Source organism: Amblyomma mixtum, chromosome 1 (assembly GCF_055824585.1).
Source record: "Amblyomma mixtum isolate Tamu chromosome 1, ASM5582458v1, whole genome shotgun sequence".
NCBI lineage: Eukaryota > Metazoa > Arthropoda > Arachnida > Ixodida > Ixodidae > Amblyomma > Amblyomma mixtum.
Genome location: NC_143012.1, coordinates 277989882 through 278012667, shown reverse-complemented (window position 1 = coordinate 278012667; position 22786 = coordinate 277989882). Strand labels below are relative to the sequence as shown.

General features: G+C 48.3%; 1 pseudogene; it reads right to left on the bottom strand.

The window, feature by feature from the left end:
* Window positions 1-17879: 17879 nt before the first annotated feature.
* LOC149371829 (very long chain fatty acid elongase AAEL008004 pseudogene) lies at window positions 17880-21574 on the bottom strand (annotated as a pseudogene).
* Window positions 21575-22786: the final 1212 nt, after the last annotated feature.

Here is a 22786-nt window from a genome sequence, read left to right as displayed (position 1 = left end):
TTTGAACCCAGTGTTCATTTCTTTTCCACATGGACAGTCTTCCCTAGGTCTCCGTTGCCATCTGGCTTGATCCTCATACGCGTACGCTTTAGAGGCGGTGGTGGTGGTTAACTCTTTTATTACTCCCAAAACAGGGGACCATTCCAAGGACTGGTTGCGCTGGCTTAGAGGAGGTCTACGGGGACCCCTTGGGATGTCGCGGCCTGCACCGCGCGCTGGATAAGCCGGCGTTGTTCTGCTGGCTCGGAAGTACGCAGGAGAGATTCCCACGTCTCTGGGGTGTTTGAGTTGCTTGTGTTGCAATATGTACAAGTCCACGCCATGTGCATGAGAGTGGCCGGAGTTGAGCAGTGTTTGCACATGGGGTCTATCCGTTGCTGAAAGATCCTGCTGTATAAGAGGATGTTTGGAAAACTGCCAGTTTGTAGTTTGCGCCATTGGACGGCCTCGCGTCTTGTTAGACCACGGTGTGCGGAAGGGTAGAAACATCTTTCGAGCCGGTAGTGCTGGAGCATGTCCGTGTAAGTGGTGAGTAGAGAAGCGCGTGAGATATTAGTGTCAGAGGAAGCAGGGCGGCTGATCATACACTCGGCTCGGCAGCTGATATCTCCGGCGAGAGTGTGCGCCTGGGCGTTTCCGCTGAGCGACTCGTGGGCTGGAGCCCAAAGAAGTAAGCGAGAGTTGGAAGTGGGTGCATTAGAAAGTAAAATGTGTAACGCCTGGCAAGAGATACGGCCAGCATCGTAGTTGCGGATGACCCGTTGAGAATCAATGATGACGATTTTGGTATTAGGGTCGGCTAGCGCTAGCGCAATGGCAACCTCCTCTGCTGCGGTGACTGTTTCTGCATTGCGAATGCTGCAGGCTGTGTACCAGATGCGGTGAGGGGCGAGAGCTACCGCCACCGTCGCTGGCTTCGAGGGATAGTAAGAGGCGTCCGTATACGTGACGTCCAGACGTCCGCTGAAGCATTTCTCGAATTGACGTGCACGGTCGGCCCGTCTCACGGCGTGGTGTTCCGGGTGCATCTGTTTACGAATGGGAGGGATGCGGAGATTTAGGCGATATTCTGGGGTAAGTTCAGCATAACTTGGGGCCGCTCTCGGCGGGGATATCACAACTTGCTGCAGTACCGCTCGGCCAGCGTGTGTGAGTGAGAGCTAGCCGCTCGTATTGGGCAGTGAGGGTTGTTTCGATAAGTTCGCTCACGGTATTGGAGATTCCGAGAGCCATGAGCTTATGGGTAGCTGTGTACATGGGAAGACCCAGGGCCGTGTTATACACTTTTCGGAGTGACGCCTCTAGCCATGAGCTTTCGGCACGAGTGAGACATAGGTAGGGTGCAGAGAGGCTTGAACGAGGCGCAGGAGGTTGGACTCTCGCATACCATGATGCTCGTTGGAAATCTGTACCACCCACTGGTCGATGCGTTGGAGCGGGTTGTTGTTGCTACGGTTAGCCTGTAGGTGTAAGTTCAAGATCCTGATGTGATCTGTACGAGGGATCGGGTTGCCTTGCACCTGGAGGTTGATCTCGGGACGTATCTTTGGAGGGCGTCGTACCGGGGACGGGATGATGATATACTCGGACTTCGTCGCCGAGCAGGTGAGGCCAACTGTTATGAGGTAATCTCCGATCCATTTGATTGCGGTCTGGAGAGTATCTTCTATCTGGCCGCCACTGCCGTGCGTGATCCAAAGTGTGAGGTCGTCAGCATGAATGCTGTGATGCAGGTGAGGGATGTCGGCAAGTAGCTTGGGCAGGCCTATTAGTGCAACGTTAAAAAGCATTGGCGAAAGCATGGAGCGCTGGGGCGTACCACGGTTTCCCGGAGAGATGATGGAAGGATCTCCCGTTCCGGCGTTATAAGTTGTACTGTGCGGTCGGAGAGGAAATCTCGGACGTACGCATACGTGCGATGTCTGACGCCGAGAGCCTGAAGTTGTTGAAGAATCGCTTCATGGAGGATATGCGCCTTCCCTTTGGTTCAGGCGTCCACCGAGATGTGGACACCTCGCCCTCAACTCACGCTACGTATATACTGGCATAGCAGAGCTAAGCCATGGCCAGTTTTTTTTTTTTTTTTGGAAGTGCAATAAAACTTCCACAAATGGACAGCCGTAATCAGGAAAACTCGTGCTTCTTAGGCTTCTGTTTCTGTTTTGGCTGAACGATATGAATCTCTTTCCAAGTCGCGTATTATTGCATGCGTCGTTGAACGTGTTCGTTTGTGCGCGGTCTTGATGCATCCCCATTCAGAAAATGCGTCTGCCGTTGAGTGTGAGAGAGAAGGATGTTTAGGGAGAAAGAGAGATGATGCTGTGATCGATTCTTGTATATTATCGGTCCCCGTAGTGAGCAAGGTGGAAGGATTGCTCACTCGGATCTGCCTCTGATCTGCCCGCATTCGGTACTTTGCGTTCGACCGGGAAGTAAGGAACGCGTCAAAGACGCCGAATGGAGGATTCTTGAGCTCTAAGCGAGAGGCAAAGCGTGGCGGCAGAAACCTGAAGCTCGCGAGGAGCCCGGAACGTACATTCGCAATGAAAAGCAATGCGAACAACGCGCCGCTTACGCGTTGCGCTGTTCGTGTTTGGTCTCATCGGGCTTTTACTTGGGTGGTAAGAAAAAGACGTCATAGTCATTATAGAATGTGTTATGGACGACTCTAGCGTCTTTATCTCTTCGCATCACCCAGTGCACACTTGCAGGACATTATGATGACTTTAAACGCTGTCGCACTGGATAAAGGAGACGCTTACCAAAGTAGAATACGTTTTATGTCTAAGGTGATTAGCCTTAGGTAGATGTGTGTAAGTTTCTTTGTTTTTCTAGGACATGGCAGCGCCATCAGCGGGTTCGTATAGGTGCGGACAAAAGCAATCGCCGCACGCTACTTCCTTCTAACATTTGTCATTCACTGCCTATTTAAAATTACCAATTTTGGTGTGTGCATACTGGTAGCGACGCTTGTGCGTTTTTTCAAGGACAATGTTTCTTCATTTCTAATGAGGAAGCCGCGGTTGCACTCAGAACGGAGCAGTGCGCTCCGTTTTCGTACGTGTGCATCCGTACCTCGTCGTTCATACCACAATTGGCATAGCTGTTGCGAGGTGCAGAGTTCATATAGGTTTGGTTTGGTTTATTGGGGTTTAACGTCCCAAAGCAACTCAGGCTATGAGAGACGCCGTAGTCAAGGGCTCCGGAAATTTCTACCACTTGGGGTTCTTTAACGTGCACTGACATCGCACTGCACACGGGCCTCTAGAATTTCGCCTTCATCGAAATTCGGCCGCCGCGGCCGGGATCGAACCCGCGTCTTTCGGCTCAGCAGCCGAGCGCTGACTGGCAGCGCTCGGCTGCTGCGTGGCTGGCAGCGTAACACGGCACCTGCCAGCGGTGGCAGATGCGTGTTAAGAGCTGCGCTCAAATTTCGCATTATCGATTATCGTAATCGCCTTCCAATTTCATTCTCTTGGCTTCTTTTCTGCAGAAGACGGGCTTGCTCTCCGTAAAGAGCGACGCAGAAAAGCTTAGTGCAGATATTCCGGGGCATGCTACCATGTAGGTTGAGAGACCGCGTAAATTAGAAAATTCCCGTTTTCGCCAGAAAATAGGGAGGTCAGCGTGCGATGGTTAAGACACTAAGTAATAATTTAACAGTTCATGTCCTGAGACTACTGCATGTTGAGTGGACCAGCCCGGCCTCGAAACTTCTGCCTTACCTGCGCGCATCCAGCTGCGACGACCAAAAACGCAGATACCCAAACGTGCCCAGGAACGACCTCATTCATTTCATCGGCAGACAGTATACCCTAGGGCATCGTTCTTTTTCTGAAATGCTTGCTCGAACTCTCACAAAGCTCAAGCCAAATGTGCAGCGGTGCGCACGCCCAGAGCGATTAGCGCAACACATTGCCGCCGAGTGCCAATCAATACGCGATCGCTGCCCCTTGCGTGCTATGCCGGCGGCGTTAATGAAACTGGAGGGATTATGGGGTGGTGAGGGCAGGGGAGAGACTAAACCAAGCGCCTGGCATGCGACAGGAGTGCTGTAGCTGCGCCCAACTTTGCACGTGTTTACCCGGCACGCGCATACAGCGCCGATCCCGAGATTCCCCGTCGGCTCTTGCCTTGATTACAAGGGACAGCGACCGCTGCGCCGTCTGGCGCATACTCTTTAAATTGCCCGCACGCAAGTGGTAAGTGCGAGCTCCAAGGTAACGGCGATGGAGGCGGCTACCTGTTCGATCCTAACGATGCTCTCTATTATGCGGTTGCATATCTCTACATGCCTTGCAGACGGGCGTTTTTTTTTTTTTTTGCTAGTCTGCAGTGCGCGAATGAAGACTTTGAACACGTTGCGATGTTAGCAGCATGTTCTCAAATGATCGCGTTAAACACCGTGTGTTTCATGGAAGGTGTACTGCTGTCATCTGCTAACCATGTGGTGCATATATAGTTAAGCGGTAGGAATGTTTTTACGTGACTGGCTCGTGCATTTTGGGTTATTAATTAGTACAGAGCGCACAACAGCTAGAAGGCCGATCATTTACAGAACTGCTCAGGGAATGTAGACAAAAAAATTCAGTTGATGCGTTGGACATACATGGATCGCTGCCTGGTATTCGCCTACGACCGTTGAAAACTTTTTTATAACTGAATTTCTTCTTGATGCTGTTTCGGTTTCATGAACCGAACGATGACAATGACGTGTAGTTCGTGTTTAAGTGACGTGAGGCACGAGCAATGCAATCGCTCATACGTAGTTTTAATTGCCTACAACCCAAAAGCCAATCGGCCTCAATAGCTGGAATGACAACAAACGACGTATCAGCAGTCGTATTGCCGTTTTTTCATGGCTCACGTGAACAAAACACCAACTACACGTCACAGCTATTGTTCGGTTGATGAAACCGGAGCGGTATGCAGAAGAAATTCAACTATAAATTATTTAACTGCCATAGGCGAATACTAAGTGGTGCTCCAAGTGTACTAATGTCTCATGCAGCATTTGAAAGAAGAAAACACGCAATAATATGATACCTATACTCCTTTCAGTTGGGCGCGAACCGTTTCGGAAGTTCAGGTCCTGGTATGCTGGTTCCAGCTGTAGAGCTTCCACAACGCTGCCACATAATGTAGTGAGGCAGCGCAGGATGGCAGCCATTGTCTAACAAGTAGCCGAGTCAGGTTTTGAAATCCTGTAGCAACCCCACGAACCCTGCGCTGATTGGAAGGTGAAGAGGATACTCCTCAGCCCCGAGAGATTGCGAAACTATGCTGCAAGGCACAAACGCAAACTTCTGACAAAGGATCTGCAGACCGATAAGTGCGCTCATTTCGATTGCATGACCTCGTAGCGTAAGCCATGCCTGCAATATCCAGCGGCTCGGAGTTTTTTTTTTTTTTCTCCTTTGGTGCACAGAAGTTCATCACGTATTTAATCGGTGCCAGCAACCCTCACAAACGTTTGTGATCAGTTTCTGATAAAAAGTCAATGATTTCAGACATCCCACTCATCAGGTATTTCTGGTCACTTCTGAGTTGAGTTTCTGATGCAGTGGTGATGAAAATTGGCCACCGATTTTTTTATGAAGGCGTGATGTGTGTTTTCGTGTTGAGATTCTTATTAAATTCTTTTGCATACGTGCTGAATTCATTATGCCTTTCTGAGTGGTTCATGATGCATTGAAAGCAGTGTTATGGCCAGAAACGAAATGTCGTGAATTCTCACAAAAAACCACTGCGGTGAAGCTCTCTCTTACATGTCATGTAAACATCCACTAGACTATTCTATGTGTTACTTTCGCTGAATCGTGGAACAGTCCAGCACCATAACCTGCCAGTCATTGCTGCAAACAGCTTCCATCGACCCTCTCTTCGAAAGGAGCACGTAACAAGATCGAGAATAGGGCATTACAATCTCTGCAAGTGCATGCCAAACCGGTACACTCACCTGATCTGTACTTCACAGCACGCGCTCATGCTTATATAGTGCCAATAAGACGGCCCCTAATTTATTCATTCATTCATTCATTTATTGTACCCTTAGAGGCCCTTTTCGGGCATTACATAAGGGGGGGGGGGGGACAGTTGAAATACAAAGTAAAGAGAATAACAATGTTAATACAGTAAAATACAACACAATGCAATGCAAAAAAGGAAAAAAAAGACAAAAAAAAAACTGGAATGCACTGTAAAATGTTAAGATGCAGTTCCAATCAATACATGGTGACGGATAGGCTAAAGGAGGGAATAGTAATAAGAAAAATAAATGGTAAAAATCAAAGCATGAGGTTGATTTTTCATTTGCTGTAATGTTCGATTAGTGCGTCTCTAAATTTAGTAGTGTCACGCTTGTTTACAATGTGGTCTGGTAACTGGTTCCAATTTTCTATTGCTGTAGGTAGAAATGATTTATTGAAGGCTATTGTAGAACCATGTAAACGCTGAACACTCAGGGAATTGAAGAGGCGACGCGATGTTCTGATGGGAGGTAGGAGTAATGAGTCGCGGAGGTAAGGAAAGTTGTAATACAATTTATGAAAAAGGCAATGTCGTGAGATTTTTCGACGGTTCTCAAGTGGTAGAAGGTTGAGTGTTGATTTAATCCTGGTGATGCTGTAGTATCTATTATAATTTGAGGTGATGTAACGTGCTGCGCGGTTCTGAATAGCTTCTAGGGTGTTAATTAAGTACGCTTGATGAGGGTTCCATATAGAAGATGCATATTCAAGTTTACTACGGATGAAGGTTTCATATGCTAATTTATGGAAAGAAGGAGGATCCAAGTATAACGATCGTCTGATGAAGCCGAGTGATTTGGATGAATTGGCTGCTAATTTCAAGATGTGTTCGGACCTGGTTAAATTGCTGGAAATAGTAACTGCGAGGTAACAGGGAGGAGCTATTAATAAGCTGAGTTTCCTGATATAATTTCAGCTTTATATACGCAATCTCGGGCAAGTACAAATCAAGAGGTTTAACTGCAGAGTTCTGTTAGTTGATGTGCATCATTGCAGCACGAGAAATTTAAAAGTGTCTGAGGCGGTGCTCGAAAAAGATACTGCTCTGATGTCTTCACGCGTCAGAAAAACTCTTTTTTTTTTTTCATCAGGGAAGGTCATCCAAACACATCCAGAATTTACGTTGTCAGTTTGGTCCCTAAAAGCTAATCGAAAAATTCATCAAGAATTTATGATGTCAGTCTAGTACAAAAAATTAATGCAGAAACTCATTTTTAAGATGTCAGGCTGATGCGAATAAACACATGTGGCCTTCGTGATTAATTCGTGATGACTCACCACAATTATACCATAATGATATCAGCGATTCAATATCTATTTTTGTAAAGGAAGTCAGGTCCACGGAGAATGCGTAACTTTTCCTGTGTAACAATTGCGAACATACGAATTAGTATGCTCCTACGAATCGAGTATTATGTAGGGCATATTCGTGCTAAGCTCTAGATCTCAGTCTCCTGTCTGCTTCAAATTATCGAGACAGTTCGAATATCCAGGAGGAGTGCATTGATTGTTACCTTCCTAGCAAGCACAGTTAGGCGAACTTCACCGACAGCGACATTGCAATGTGCCTGCTCTGTACGTCGTCCTTTAGACATGAAATTTTAACATGCTGTAATTTTCAATCAACACAATATTCTTACATCACACTGTGGGTCAGTTTATGCCCCTTTTTCTCAGAATAAGCTAAACTTCCTTATTGCTGTCAACATAAGCTTCAAGTGCAATTCAGAAGGAATTTTTGAACATATTGAGCTAACTACAGCATTATATTTCTTAGACATATATCTCTCTTTCTCTTAGTTCCAATGAACCGTCTCTCAAAATGCAGGAGAAAAAGTTATAAAACAGCACAAACTAGGGAACCTAAATTGGGCTTCGACCAAAGTATGAAGCCAGGACAGACCTAAGTATGACTTACGGATACTTCCACAAAACCCAGTGACGTTCAATGGTGTAACCAAAGATACCCTAAATTGTACCCAAAAATCCAGTTTTTCGTTCCTTTTCTTCATGCAGCTGCTGAAAACCTGAACATTCAGTAAACGTGGAAAAAGCTGGACAATTTCGGTGCTTAAGTTTCCCTGAAACTTCGTGAAATTCCCTTTCGGCAAATTTTACCATCTAGATTCTGTGGAAGAGGGTAAATTCCCTCGATTGGAACATCACTGACAAAACTTCTTGTGTCCGCGCTGATTGGAATCTAAGCGACAGCTTCGATCATTGTTTGTCTTAAATGACGGAACCAAATTATAAATCTTTCCCTCAGCAAATGCAGAGTGAACGTCAGCGGGCGTGCAGCTCGTGACGTCATCAACGCAAGGTTGATCGTAAAAATCACCCCAATTTACGCCGCGGACGGGAAAATTTAAAATTAATTTGCGCTGCAACAAAAAGCCGCCAAATTTGGCAGACCGGATAAGGAGACTCCGGGAATATACAGTGAAGTTTTAGTAAAACGCGTGGATGTCAAAACCATAAAGTATAGCAAAATATTTGAGAGACATTTAAGGTCCGCCTTAAGGGTATGGTACTATAGCGTTTATGTGTTAATAATGCCCATATATGCGGAAGTGGCCATTCTCGACTTTACATTCATATATCCCTGGGATTCCTCATATCACTCCTGGCGCAGTGGTTCAGTGGTTAAGCGATACGCCACTACCCTGAGATGACAGGTGCTGCCACAGATGGGTCTTGTGCGCCCCAGGTTGCTCTTTGCGGGCAACTTCTTGTGGCCAATCATTAATTTAACTATACCACCTGCCACTGCGCACTTTGCTCACAATCCGATGGGCCCGTTGTGATGGCCCCACAAGGTTACGGACCTAGGTGGGCCACCTGCCTACAGGGTTGCTTCTCTGCAGATTTTACGTGGACTTTTCGCTCCCGGTCAACGACGCCGACGTTGACGACGAAGCCGGAATTGTTCCGGAGCCCTCCACTACGGCGCCTCATTCTGCCTTTCTTCTTTCACTCCCTACTTTATCTCTTCCCTTAAGGCGTGGTTCGGATGTCCACCGAGATATGTGAGACAGTCACTGCGCCATTTCTTTACCTCAAATATTAATTTTCAATTTTCAATTTCCGTGGCCATGGCACGGCCGGCATGGAGGTCAGTGGCAAAGGAGCCCCGAAATCAGGCTATGGCGGATACTTTGGCCTATTCATGGCGCTCGGGTCTCGGCCATTCCCTCATGATTTGGCGGTGCGGGGCGCGCAAAATACGCTAGAAAGAGCCGGAAATTCAAGAGGCACGCGTTAACCTTACTCGCCCTCTCTTCGTCGTCGCGAACAAGAACGTGAAATAAGGAAGAGAGAAGGAGACGCCGAAGTGGAGGGCCCCGGATTAATTTCGGCCACATGGGCTTCTTTAACGCACACTGACATCGCACATGCAGCACACGGATGCACTTTGCGTTTTGCCTCCATCGAAACGCGTCCACCGCCACCGGAACTGGACTCGCAATACGCATTCTCAGGCTCAGCATCGAAACACGCATAGCACTGAGTCACGAGTAAAGCAGGTAACGCCTCTTGCTTTCAACGTTCTTTAAGAGCGTTTGGAAAGTAAAAAGTAAAAGAGGAACGAAAACAGAGCGAGCGCGACAGGAAAGAAAGGAAGAGAAAAGGAATAAAAGAAAACGGTGATGGATGGAGGCGACGACGAGGAAGACTTGTGCGGGCCGTGCCTCTTCAAACAGGGCATGTCAGAAAGCAAGGCAGCAAGAACAAGAGCAATGGATTAACTCCGACAGGAGCATTCCCTTTAGCGCATGTAGTTTTGCAGCCTGCGTCCAAAGAGTGTCTGACCCTCTGTTCATGAATATGTCGTTTACCATTTATACGGCATTTAACGGTGCGACAGTACTGAAAAGCTTCGAACGAAGCATGACTGGTACGTGGAATTTGATTTGAGTCGAAGCGAGGCGCTGTGCGGGCAAAGTCCTGGGCCACGCGCAGTCCTTATTTGGGAGGCTTAAAAGGAACTAAAGCGCGGAGCTAAATATGTGACGCCTGTCAAGAATATAATGATAACTGCGCCATGGCAGTTGGCAGGCTAAGCAGGAGCTTATAAGTTTCATCTCCTTGGGCGTCGCAGAGAGCCTTCACAAACGACGACACAAGCTGTCAGGAGGCATTCCTATTTCACTCGTTATAAGATCCGCCAGTATTTCGAGAAGAGAATGGTAGGAGACAACCAGACAGTTGTAAAAGGCCGGCACTGTAAGGGCAAGCTCGCAGCTATCGGGGCTTTGCATTTCGTGTCTTCAACAGCGCAACTTCAGCAGCACAACTAACCGACGCAGATCACCGCACAACCTTTTTTTTATTATTATTCTCCGTTGCAACAGAGCTTCCAAGCACTATTCCGGCATGCTTTATTTGACAATTTTTCAAGCCTGCACGATGACGCCGCTTTAAGACAGGACGAGTGGGATCGCGAACTCTCAAGAGTTTTTAATAACGTGACACTAGCGTCACAGCCGTATCTGACGGAGCGAGGCGACGGTAGGGAGCATCTGGTGCGCAAAGAAAGCGACAGTGCAACTGCAATGGTGCGCTGCAGAATGCCTGGTGTTTATTGACTCTCAGCGGCTGTCCTTGCCAAGCTCGAGGACGTGAAAAGGGGTCGTACGTTCATCACTTCTTGTGACTGACAGAAACTACGGCGCAGTATAGTGACCGTAGTTTACCTATCTAGACGCCTATATATATATATATATATATATATATATATATATATATATAACAGAAGCCAACAGCCACAGAAACCAAGGGGCACAGGGGATTTTTTTTATTAATTTATTTATTTATTTTGTGCTGTTGATCAATTTAGAATATTACTGAATATGTTATCGCTTAAAGCTAATTTATTAGAAAAGCAGAAGAAAAAACAACCACATGTCGCCGGTGGGATCCGAACCCACGACCTCCGAATTACGCGTCCGGTGCTCTACCTCTGAGCTACGGCGACAGCTGTCAAACCTTCTGCTTTCGGGGGTATTTATGTTTACAAGTAACCTAACCTTGAGAGTGTTGCCCCTCATTCCTCTTCCCTAGTTTGCTTATATATATATATATATAGCGAAGTATACGCTTCGTTAAAGGAAACATATTTATTCAACTCGACGTTTCGATCGGAAGACCGATCTTCTTCCTGAAGAAGATCGGTCTTCCGATCGAAACGTCGAGTTGAATAAATCTGTTTCCTTTAACGAAGCGTATACTTCGCTATATATTCTTATAAGCAGTCTAGTACTTCACGCTTTCGCGTGAAGTGCTAGACTGCTATATATATATATATATATATATATATATATATATATATATATATATATATATATATATATCCAGTGAGAGTTGCAGAATAAGTGGCAAGGACAACATTTTAATACGAGAGGTGGGCAGAAAGGATGACTACAAATATCTTGGCCGCGTGCCGACAGAGCCGACCAAGTTAATGGAAAAACAAACAAAATGTTTCGCGGCAACGAATAAATTAAAATGCAAAATACAAGACAGATATTTCATCAAAAAGAAAAAAAAGAGAAGAAGGTTGCTAAGGGATCCTCGGCTCTGCAGTGACGTCGCCGAAGTCCGATCCAGATCTACTGTTTAGGGGAGGAGGGGCTACAAAAGCCCCTGGAGGGAGGGAGGGAGGGAGGGAGGGAGGGAGGGAGGGAGGGAGGGAGGGAGGGAGGGAGGGAGGGAGGGAGGGAGGGAGGGAGGGGGTGTTACGGAAGTGATTTGGAATGGAAGAAAGGAAAAGGAAGAGGCCGAGAAAAATGTAGCGTAAAAACCTAACTGCTTTTAGAGCGATAGCTCTTCTAGATACATAAGTCGATCTCCGAGATTAGCGTAAATTTTACCTTGGTGTGGTTTGTACCAAAATAGATGTCCAACCATAATTCACCGTGCCCAACACGATGGAGGCTTCCAAATTTGGCCCCGGTGATTTCCAAAGTTTCGCCCGGGCCACCCCCAAAATTTGACCTTGGCCAATTCGGACCAACATCGATGTCCAACCATAACTGAGCGCGCTCGACACGTTGGCGACCTCTAAATTTGACCCGGGCCATACTAAAAAATCTGACTTCGGCTATTTGGGAATGCTTTCGCGCTGTAATAGATTTGACCAACTTAAAACCCTATGATGTACCAGGTACACTATAGTGCCACATGTCCACCGTAGTGGCTTGCCCTTTGACCCTTGACCTTTGATTTTTACCTTGGACAATTCAGCTTAAACGAGTTTCGTCGATGTGGCGCTACTGTCAGGTCACGTGACGTCAACGTATGCCGTATATATAAGCGCCGCGTAGCAGCGCTTGCCTCATTAGCCATGGACGAAGAGGAGCAGGGACCGTCCGTCCAGCCATGCCACAGCTATCGCTCGACCTTTGGGCATAATCATTACTCGACCCTGCCTAATTGTTTTCTATTTATTTTATCTGAGAGGATCCTGTGCTATAACGGGGGTAGGAGGGCAAGGATGAACTGTGCCTAAATAATTTCTGAGCGATGGTGCGTCTATGCTGAAGAGATGTGGCGAGGAGACGAAATGGCGAATCGTTAACAAGGGTTCGTGCTTCCATGGAGCAGCGGCACAAGAACACGTTACGCGTAAAGCCGTCACTTTCAGGATCACTAACTCGACCCTGTTCAGTCACGCTGTTTTTACACGCCTGAAAACTGTCGCCTGAAAACTGTTCAACTGAACAACTGTTCAGTTGGAAGTAAGCGCTCCTGTTGTCCAAGTCTCTTTCTCTGTCCGTGTTTTTTTGCGCTTGTACGTGTCTGCTATGAACCAACTAGCCCAAAGGTCTGTGCTCCTGAAAACTGTCGTTTCGCCCTGCGGGACAGAGAGAAAAAGTGGAGCTATGAGATCTTGAGCGAGAAGCGTGTACAGGATGTTCCATCTAAGGCTGTTATGAACATTTAAAATAGATTTTTTTTTCTAGTTGGACGCATGTTTTATTTGAAATAGAATTGTCACCGGAGGCGGACATTGAAAAAAGAACTAGGGCTTTAAACTGGTAAGTTGGTTACTTAAATTTAACATTTGCTTTTGTCGTAACTCGTAGGCATTGCAATCAGAGATTTGTTGCTCGACGTTAGTGACAGCCATTTCGGCATTTTCGGAAAAGCTATTTTCGTCGACACTGCGGCACTGGAAATTCTGGCTTGCCTGGCTCGGAAAATATAATCCGACTTCCTCAAGCGCGTGTAGCCAGTAGTCACCCCTGAAGAAGGGACCAAGTTGGTCACGAAACGTTGGTCAAAATTAAAATATTGGCTGGCGGCAGTTTTCTCTCAACTATCTCACATGCACTCGTCAACCGGCCAGCGCGGCGGCGTCGTGTGCTTTTCGCGACGCTTGGATGGGTTAAACGAGTAATGGTGCGCGACCCAGAAGTGATAGAACCCAGAAGTGACCCAGAAGTGATAGTGTTTACGCACAGCGCAAAGGACGAGGACGAAAAAAGATGACAGACACAAACTATAACTCGCGTGTCAACTCTTGTATGTGATAGCGGCGCCGAGTAGTGGCGCCGGGCACACCGGCACCACGGCGTATTTAAGGGGACGGCGCCTGTTCATGCTCCTTTTGTAAGTGATACGCCACCTCTTATAGCACTTGGGGAAGCACTGGCTCGAGAAGAGGTGGATGGACGATGCAGCGGAATCCTGGACGAATGCCATATCATGCGAGGCAGCATATGAGCTTCCTATTTCGATACAATAAATGCACGAAAGCACACCGCACTCCAGAATAAGAACAGCAACCTGACTTTGCGCCTCGTTGCCAAATATCTATTGGTCCGTGGCTAAATCTGACACCCTCTTCACACGCCATTTACACATGACAGCTACTACGGCATCACAAGGCAATGTTGATGGCTAACTCCAAGAGCCGAAACGAGCAACACGGGTACCGTGGTATATATACCCACATCGTGGAAAGCTCACGCCCATCAAGTTGTGGAGCTCGTTCACGTTGTTCAGGTCATGTAACAAAGGCAAGGATACAGTCTTCGTTGGTGAGCAGCATGCAACTTTAACGCTCATGATGTCGCTGCACTCTAACATGGCTGCCGCAGTCTACGGACTGCCGCTTGAGTAACCAGCCCAAAAACAACGGTCCCTGCTTTGTTTTGTGGCGTGACTCAAGAGCCAACGTTCCGTTGAAACATTCTAAAGCGTGCGCCAAAGAAGGACGTCGACATTAAACAACATTCAATTTCTCATTTTAGCAAAAGAACTTATGAGGTGCGGCCTTTCCATGTGATTAGCATTGCTTCGTCGCTGGATCAACTGCATCACAGATCGCTGTGCGGGTCCCCCGCCTTTTCTTCCGAGAGCAGTTCGGACCAGTTGATGGCCGTAATCAAATTCGTGAATGTCCGTTGCACCTCATACAGGTGTGCATACCTCGAAGGCCGAAGTTTTGAGAAGCGCTCGCAGCGCTGTGAGTAACTACTGGCGGAATAGCAGTGTAGTCAGCTGTTTACATGCGAGGAGTATGCGTCCTCATGAATGAATCAGGCGTGGTTTATTTTCACGCAATAAAATATGCTAAGAGAAGGGGACCTCACCTTCCTTTGCACTTTAGATTGCAGTGAGGTTGAGATATTTAGCCTGGTTGGGCAACTATGGATGCAATGTTTATGTTCTCGGTCCTTCGCAGATAGCCCTTTGTTTCTGCATTGCGTTTTAGTGACAAGGATACTAAAGTCCTTACGTTAGAGAAGGACCTGGTTGTGCCTGTAGCCTTGAATGATTGTATTGCAACCACTGCAAGTATATTTTTGATTTGTCAGGTTTTCTTTTGCGTAACTGCGTAATCTTGCAGCTTTTCGTAACGAAATCTTTTGGAGGTCAGCGTTTCATGTTTTTCGCATTTCTTGGCGCTGGTCCATTATGATGAAGCTACAAGACTAGATCCAAACGTTCTCGAGTTATTGCAGACATGTTTAAGCAAATAGCATTGAACACACATTTTTCCACCCATATCATTTGCAAGCATGTGATTTGGTAAACAATCGTCAAAGGTCGAAAAAGCCGTAAAACTGCACCATTAGTCCGTGCATGTCAGTTAGACACAACCAACACAAATGGCCGTAAACATGCATTTGCTTTTTAAATTAGTCTCGTTTGTGCGAAATGAAAAGAGAAGGGGGAGTCTCTTTGAGGGCGTCGGCACGTAGCCCAGCAGGCAGGCACCATTTGTGACCGAACTAATTGCCAAACTACGCTGAACGTGTGAGAACGCTTGAAGCTCACCACATTGCTGCCACGTGTTTCCATCGTGGTTGGAATGACAACGCCCGTTGCTGGAATGTCACTCCCTTCGTTGTCTGCCAGCGGAGTGTATGTACGCTAACGATAGCACATTAAAGAAGACGCGGCATTGAGGTAGCCGCTTTTTGGGCCTATACTAGTGACAGTGGACAAAGAGACTCGTTTTCAAAACGAATTTTCCTCATTCAACTCCGGCGTTTCTTGTTTGCTAGACAGCCCCTCAAGGAGGCTTTTTTTTTTCTTTCAGTCCTATAACGACACATGGTGGTCTGCTAATCCGAAAGGTCATCTATTCGTTAAATTGGAAATGGTTGCTACAATAATGGAAGAAATTAATAGAGAAAACATGCGAGGGCGTCGTTATGGCTGTAATTATAGTGACATGATCAACTTTTGTTGATTAGACACTGGCGAATTCGGGTTTTCTCAGAGCTCGTCAGGTCTAAAAGAATCAGCATGTGCCCGCGCCTTTTCATGGAAAAAAAAAAAGAAAGCCTGCTGCTTCTAACTTATTTTATCCAACTGGAGGGAATCGCTGGCGGGTTTACTTACGCACACAAGTACCCGGAGTACTGAGAACGTTAAAACAATATTTTTTTTCTGTTCAAATATTGTAGCCTGCGCCGAAGGACAAAGTCGATTTGAATCGGACCTGCGTTCCAAAAATTCGATATGTCGCACCCACGGACAGCCTAATATAGAACAAAAAGAGACTTAGTCAGCCAAGCCTGAGAAGCGTGCATTTTCGGGAATACAGTGAAGGCATCGAAGTGTTGCCGCATTAGAAACAAATTAAGAAACATCTAAGATTCTCCTGATGCTGCGGCCATTGCTTGAAACAGGAGGAACTTGAAAGGAGCAGTTACTGGCACTCACTGCGGCACTAACACCGTTGTCACTCAACATTTATCATAACCAGCCATAAAGGAGTATAGACACGAATTTTTAGTGTGTTAGCTAGCACCACATGTGACACTAGCGAAGAAGCCCTGATGCGTGTTTCAGAAGCCCCGAAGCAAGTCAGGTAAGCTGAGGCAAGCTCGGAGGAGTGTCGCGCCAGCTGTAGCTAATGGGAGGAGGGTGTCACGCCACCTGCAGCCAGTGGGAGGAGGGCGTCGCACCAGCTGCAGCCAATGGGAGGAGGGCGTCGCGCCAGCTGCAGCCAATGGGAGGAGGGCGTCGCGCCAGCTGCAGCCAATGGGAGGAGGGCGTCGCGCCAGCTGCAACCGAGTGGAGAGAGGGTGCGAAGAAAACCCGGTTGCGTGCACATTCTGATTGCCTGAAAGAAGAGGCGAAGGATGAAGATTCCGATGAAACGTGCAGCAATTGGTAAATCATGGATGAAGTCGGTCCTTCGACTGATTCCGAAGCCGAACGACATGCACGGAGCTGTACAGCAAAGCAAAAGGAGAGAGCCCCGACGTGACTCAACCGATCCAGTGGATACATCGAGGCGGCAGACGGAGCAGACCAGCGAAGACAGTGTAACCTGTCCTGAGGAGAGATAAAGAATGTTGAAGTCGCCGGAGGAACGTGCAGTATACAGGTGTGTACAAGTGACTTCAGAGACCGCCGAATAGAGGCAACGGCGACTTCAATTGCACTGAGCCTCTCAGGCGGCTTATCGGAAGAGGAAAGCCGAGGAACGACTGCAAGAAAGTCACATTTAGCTTCACCGGGTAAATCTGGGGCAATTTTTTTTACTTCTGCGTTTTCATCTTTCAAATAATGAGTTAGACATTAGAATAAATGGACGACCACGTGGTATTCGCCTACAACTGCTAAACAATTTCAAAAGGGATTTCTTCCCTCGCGGATGTGTTTTTGTCTCGGCTTGATCAACCGAGCGATGGTTGTGATGTGAGGAGTGTTTAGGTTACATGAGGCATAAAAACAACTGCAGCTCTTGCAGCAGGCTTGTTTTTGCACTGTAGCAAATCAAAACTACGTATCTGCAATAATATTGCGGTTTTTCGTGTCCCACGTGACCCAAACACTCCTTACAGGTCACAAGCATCGTCCGATTGATGAAACCAAATCCGAAACAGTGTGAGAGAAGAAATTTCATTACAAATTATTTAGCCTTCGTAGACGAATACCACGTGGTGGTCCATGCATTCTAACGTCTTTTGAATCATTATCTAAGCGAAGAAAACATGCAAAGAAAATGAAGTCCGGTATAACGCAGCATTTCCACTGCAACTCTATACGGCATTGATTCTTATTCTCTTGTTCATTATATTGGCTCGTGAAAACTCAATATCCTGCTATCGTTAGAGTCGGTGATTTGGTGAGCCAGTTTATGAGTGCAAAAAAATATCGCAGGAAAGAGAGTGCTTTAATGTACATAACTGCACAAACTTTAAAAAGCATATCGATGTTACAAAAATGAAATACACAGAATTGAGTAGACACCACGACCAACAAGATATTTTATAAGTCAACAAGGACTTCATCCGATGAAAGAAATCAATTGCGCCTCTAACTTTGCGTATTTAGAACTAATTATGCGTATCGAGAAGTCGGGTGCATCCTGTATGCAGCTGAAAAAAATCATTGTGCGAACGTTACTATATCTTCTGGCATGCTTGTAACTTTGTCTGATGTCATTGCTTGGGCCAGCAAGTAGCCAATGGAAAGACAACAAGCAGTCACTTCCAAGAATGGGTGTTTTCTTTCAACCAACGCCACGTGGGTCACAAAACAGGTGTACACTCTAAGAAGCGCTATACACATACATATATCGCACATACGTCCAACGACCAGTCAGTCACACGCACGCACACACACGCAGTGTTCCAGAGCGCCGCACAAAATATGGCAAGACGTTTATCACGGCTAAGGCTCGGCTAGAGCAGAGCCCTTTTGCTTCAAGACTTGAAATTCACGGAAGGAAAGCATGCCCCGTTGTAGTGATGCACTAAGGCATACTCTGGCTTGGTCAGTGTCAGACGCTATAGGCTTGTCCAGGAGATTGTTTTCCTTGTGTGCTCGAAAGACGTGGCGTTCAGTTCGTCCGAGACCAACGCGCTCAGGGCAGGCAGCAGTTGTTCTCGCAGGCCGGGGACAGAGCTCGAGTCGAGCGCATTTCTGCAGGCTCTAAACAGGCACGGGTTTCCTTAAGGGGAAGCACACATAACAGCCAAACTGCGTAATACAAGGCGATCGTATATGCTTTTTAATTTTTTTTTGTCTTGAGGTATGGGCTGGATCCTTGCTTGACATCATGAAGTAGTACCCGTGCGGTATCCATAGCGGGCGAGTGACCCATCAGATGTTCATTCGAGTGGATGGGACTGGCCATTGCCTGGCTAGTAAAAAGAGGTAGCTCTTTTTGACGTCCCTCTCTATTCGTAGCTTTTTTTTTCACTTTTCTCAGGGCTGGGCACAGCTCTAGTAGCGGATACAAACAAATCAGTAATACGCGGTAATTATCCCGGTCTTTTATTAGATTCTTTTTTGTCTTTATCGTTTTCTCTTCGGCTAGTTAATGTAGCACAAGATCCTTAGCGTTGCTGTGACAATGGCACACGTCAGTATGTAGGCCACCGTTCGCCGTAGTCGGTATTGTGGCCAATGAGTCGGTTTGTTCCTCGGACTGAAATTACCGGCTGAAGAAGAGTTTACTGGACGCATCGGTACTTTAAATATGGACGCAGTGAGCCAGACGGCTTAAATGTGATATTGCGGCAACAAGAACACATTCGCACCTGTTTTCAGCGAATTGTCAAGTGTCGCACGTTAGCATGAACTGAGTTTTCAGTAAATATACGGATCGCCATGAAAACTCTCTCTTGGTGTATTGAACCCTTCTCAGCAGTACTTGTGTATATGCGCATCCACAGCACCCCTCGTGTTTCGCGGTGTGCTCACCGTGCTTGATGGCGAGTACTGAGAACAGGGTCAGATTGTTACGGTGCGCAACTACCCAGACCGTGAACATGTAGTACTCAGAGTACTACACCCGTTCGTTCGAGCACTTGAAGCTTCCTGCACTCTTTTACCATTGCACATCTTCTAGCTTTGTTCTAGACTGTGTGGGAAGAACCACGTCCTTGTTTTCTGGTTCAACTCGGTAACCTCCACGTGCCGTAGCAATCCTATACTCAGCTACGTAGTGTTTTTTTTTTTTTTTCACAACAGATTGTACACGTTTGGGACAATTGTCATCGCTATACTGGTGATCTACGCTAGTCAGGTCTGTAACGTGGTCCACAGCACTGTAGGAGCAGGTGCATCCAACATCGATTCAAGGTTTTAAAAACATAAGTCCATTGAACGTGCCCCACCCCCCATTAGTTAGAGTAGTCCTTAAATCAATCCTCAGTCTCTAAGCGAAGGAACGCAGCGCTCAACATGTTCTCAAAGTTGAGATTCCGATCTCATCTTCATCAGACATGCGCATGCCACCTTTCGTCGTAGCCTGCATGTTCTTGGGTACTTCCTTTTTGTCATAAATGGGAATGTTCACTAATCTTGAAGAGCCTTGATCTGTCGCGTTTGATCCTCCAGCCGCGATACCAGTGCTTCAGGAGTGGTTCTCGTGGCATCGTCATACTCCGCGTCACCTTGGGCTGGACTGCCGAAACTATACGGGCTACTAACCCTCAAAACCCTATTTTTTTTCGGGCCACACTTAACCTCATTCAGCAATTTCTAGAAAGAGTTGTAGAAAGGACGCAACTTTTCGGTCCCTGTGTTCCGTCTGCAGCATATTTCAGTGGAACAGATAACGGCGTGCGGTCAGCATGGCAATACTTTCTTGAAGCCTCAGTGCCATTGCTAACAAAGATGTAAGTCACAGCTTCCCGATGCTGGAACTTATTAACCATGCAAAGAATTTACTTGATTTTATCGGTGTAGTAAAAGGAACTTTCAAGATGAAAAGAAGGGAGATAAAAATAGCTATCGCCACAGGATAGAAAGTGAGCTGGAACTGTTCGGCAAGTGCTCGTCCCGATCCTTTTCCGATAAATTCTTCTGAGGCTAACCTTCCAAGCTAATGTAGAGATTGGCGAAAGTATACTGACGGCGAACGTATTGGGTGAATTATGCCTTGAAACAGTTCGGAACCTGTGTCGCCGTCACACTGCTCCACCCGTTCGACTGACTCAGTATAGCTTTTCCTTGAACGCCAAGAACCAAGCACCCCCTGCGTGTCCAGCCCTCTGTGAAGCAGCTGCGCGTGACGTTCAGGCTGCCTTGGCCGGCTGCTTGCCCTTGTAGGCGCCACGGTAGAAGCGCACAAACATGCCGAAGAAGAGCACCGACTCGGAGAGCACGATGAACGTGTGCGGCCGCGGGTAGCCGCAGTCCTTGAAGAGCGGTATAGTGCTGTGCACGAAGATGACGATGAACTGCACCAGCTGGAGCTGCGTCAGGTAGCGCTTCCACCACAGGTGCTTCTGGACTCGAGGCCCAAGCAGAGACAGGAAGTAGTAGGTGTACATGATGACGTGCACGAAGCTGTTTAGGCAGATGCAGAACATCACCTGGCCGTCGGGCCCGTACGAGAGGCCGAACCAGCCGTTGAAGACCACGAGGACGTGGTGGACCACGTGCAGGAAGGAGACGTGCGAGTCCTTCTTGCGCAGCACGAAGAAGGCCGTGTCCAGGAAGTCGGCGATGCGCACCAGCAGGTACCACCAGCACAGCGACACCAGCTCCAGGGTCCGCGGGTCCGCGTCGAAGCGTATACCCTGGCAGAGCACGTTGTAGCCGCCGCCCAGGTAGGATCGCGACAGGAAGTTTGCCACGAAGTAGGCGTTCAGAAACACCATGGCGGCGTTGTATACGAGGATGACGCGTCGCAGGTTGTACGGCTTGCGGTCCCTCATGAAGCGCGGCCCTCCCACCTTGACGAGGTACACGTAGCTGAGCAGAAGGGCGCCGATGAGCGGCGGATTGCCGGCGAGCGGCCATGTTGTGGTGCGCGGGTCGCGGACCAAGGTGGCGTTGGCGTGCGCTCCGGCGTTCGTCGCGCCGGCCGCTCCTGCGCTGCCGGTCAGCAGGTCCATGGCGGCAGCGGCGGCTCCCACCTCCATGTTGGTGCGAGCTTATGCAGGCACGGTGCAGCGGGAGGAACAGCGGTACGCAGCCGCCGAGCGCTGATCGTCGGGGCGGCCGCTCGAAGCAACGGTGGCGGCGTATTTGGTCCGCCGCGGCGCCGCGCCCGACCTTCTCCCTTTTTTCCTCTCTCAGACTGAGCGGGACGACTTCATTGATCGAACACTGCCGGCGACCGTCGCTGCCTTCTCCTCCGCTCGGGAGAGAAAAATCGGTGACGGCCGGCTCTCTGGCTTGTCGCGAAGAGGAGAGTGTTTCTTTCGATCAGAACGTGCGCGAGGAGAGGGAACGAAAGGTAGCAGGGAGAGCGGCCTCGAAACCCTTGGGAGAAGGGAAGAGAACGGGCTGGCTGTTGAGTGCCGCCGGGGAGGGATGCAGTTCGGGACAGAAGGCGGGAGAGAGTGGAGGAGAGGAAGGCGGGTCGGCGAAGAGAAAGGGTCGCTGTTCCTCGCCACCGTCGCCAGTGTGCGCTGGCATCTCTGCCGTTGCCGGCTGCTGCGCCGAGGCACCCTCTCATCCCTGAGCATTTTGCCGCTCATCTTATCCTCTCCATCCCTTTCTTTTTTTCACCATTGGGACGACGGTGATGGGAGCACCGAGACGGCGGCGAGCGAGACGTGGCCACCACCGTTTCGCCTTGCTTAGGCTCTCCTCCGGTGGCGACTCAAGTAGCTGACTCTCCACGCAACGTCGCCGGTTGCTTGGATACAAATGTACGCGCGTTCGAGTTTTTCCACAAGCACCAAAGATGAGACCGACGGCAGTGGTGGCGGAGGATGTGAGGTGATCGGGCAGCGGCCACCGGTGGAGCGGAAATTGCGAAACAGACGTGCGGCTTCGCGTCGTGGCGGGATTCTCGCCTCTTTCCGTCCTCCCTCGCCTACCGCGGGCTCTGATTAATTCTCAAGTGGAGCGGCGCCGCGGTTTTGTCGAGTGCGGCGGGCCTGATTGGTTTGGAAGGGCGACGTGCACTTCGATCTTCGAGCGGATCTCGTCGGCGCCGCGTATCTGGCTGCGCGGTGGTTGGGATGAAGTGAAGAGCATCGGACCGGAAAGGGGAATTATAGGCTGGCGCATCTATATGCAGCAGCCGGCAGGTGGTTTTGGGATCCGCTGAACGGGAGGAAAATGCCGCCTCAGAAGCTTAGCCGGGCGGGCAGGATGATGAATGTGTCTCGAGAACGTCGTCCTGTCTGTGCGATACCTGCTTTTTCCCTCTCCTTTTATGCGTCAGCTTTCCTGATTGAAAATGAAGCTCTACACGCTCGTTTACCCATGCACACGTATTCAAAGGCCATCCAAGAGGATTCAGTCTGGTTGGAGGTCGTCGAGTTTCGTTGGGGACCGATGTTTCAAGAGCGTATATTGAAGCGCCACTACTGCACACT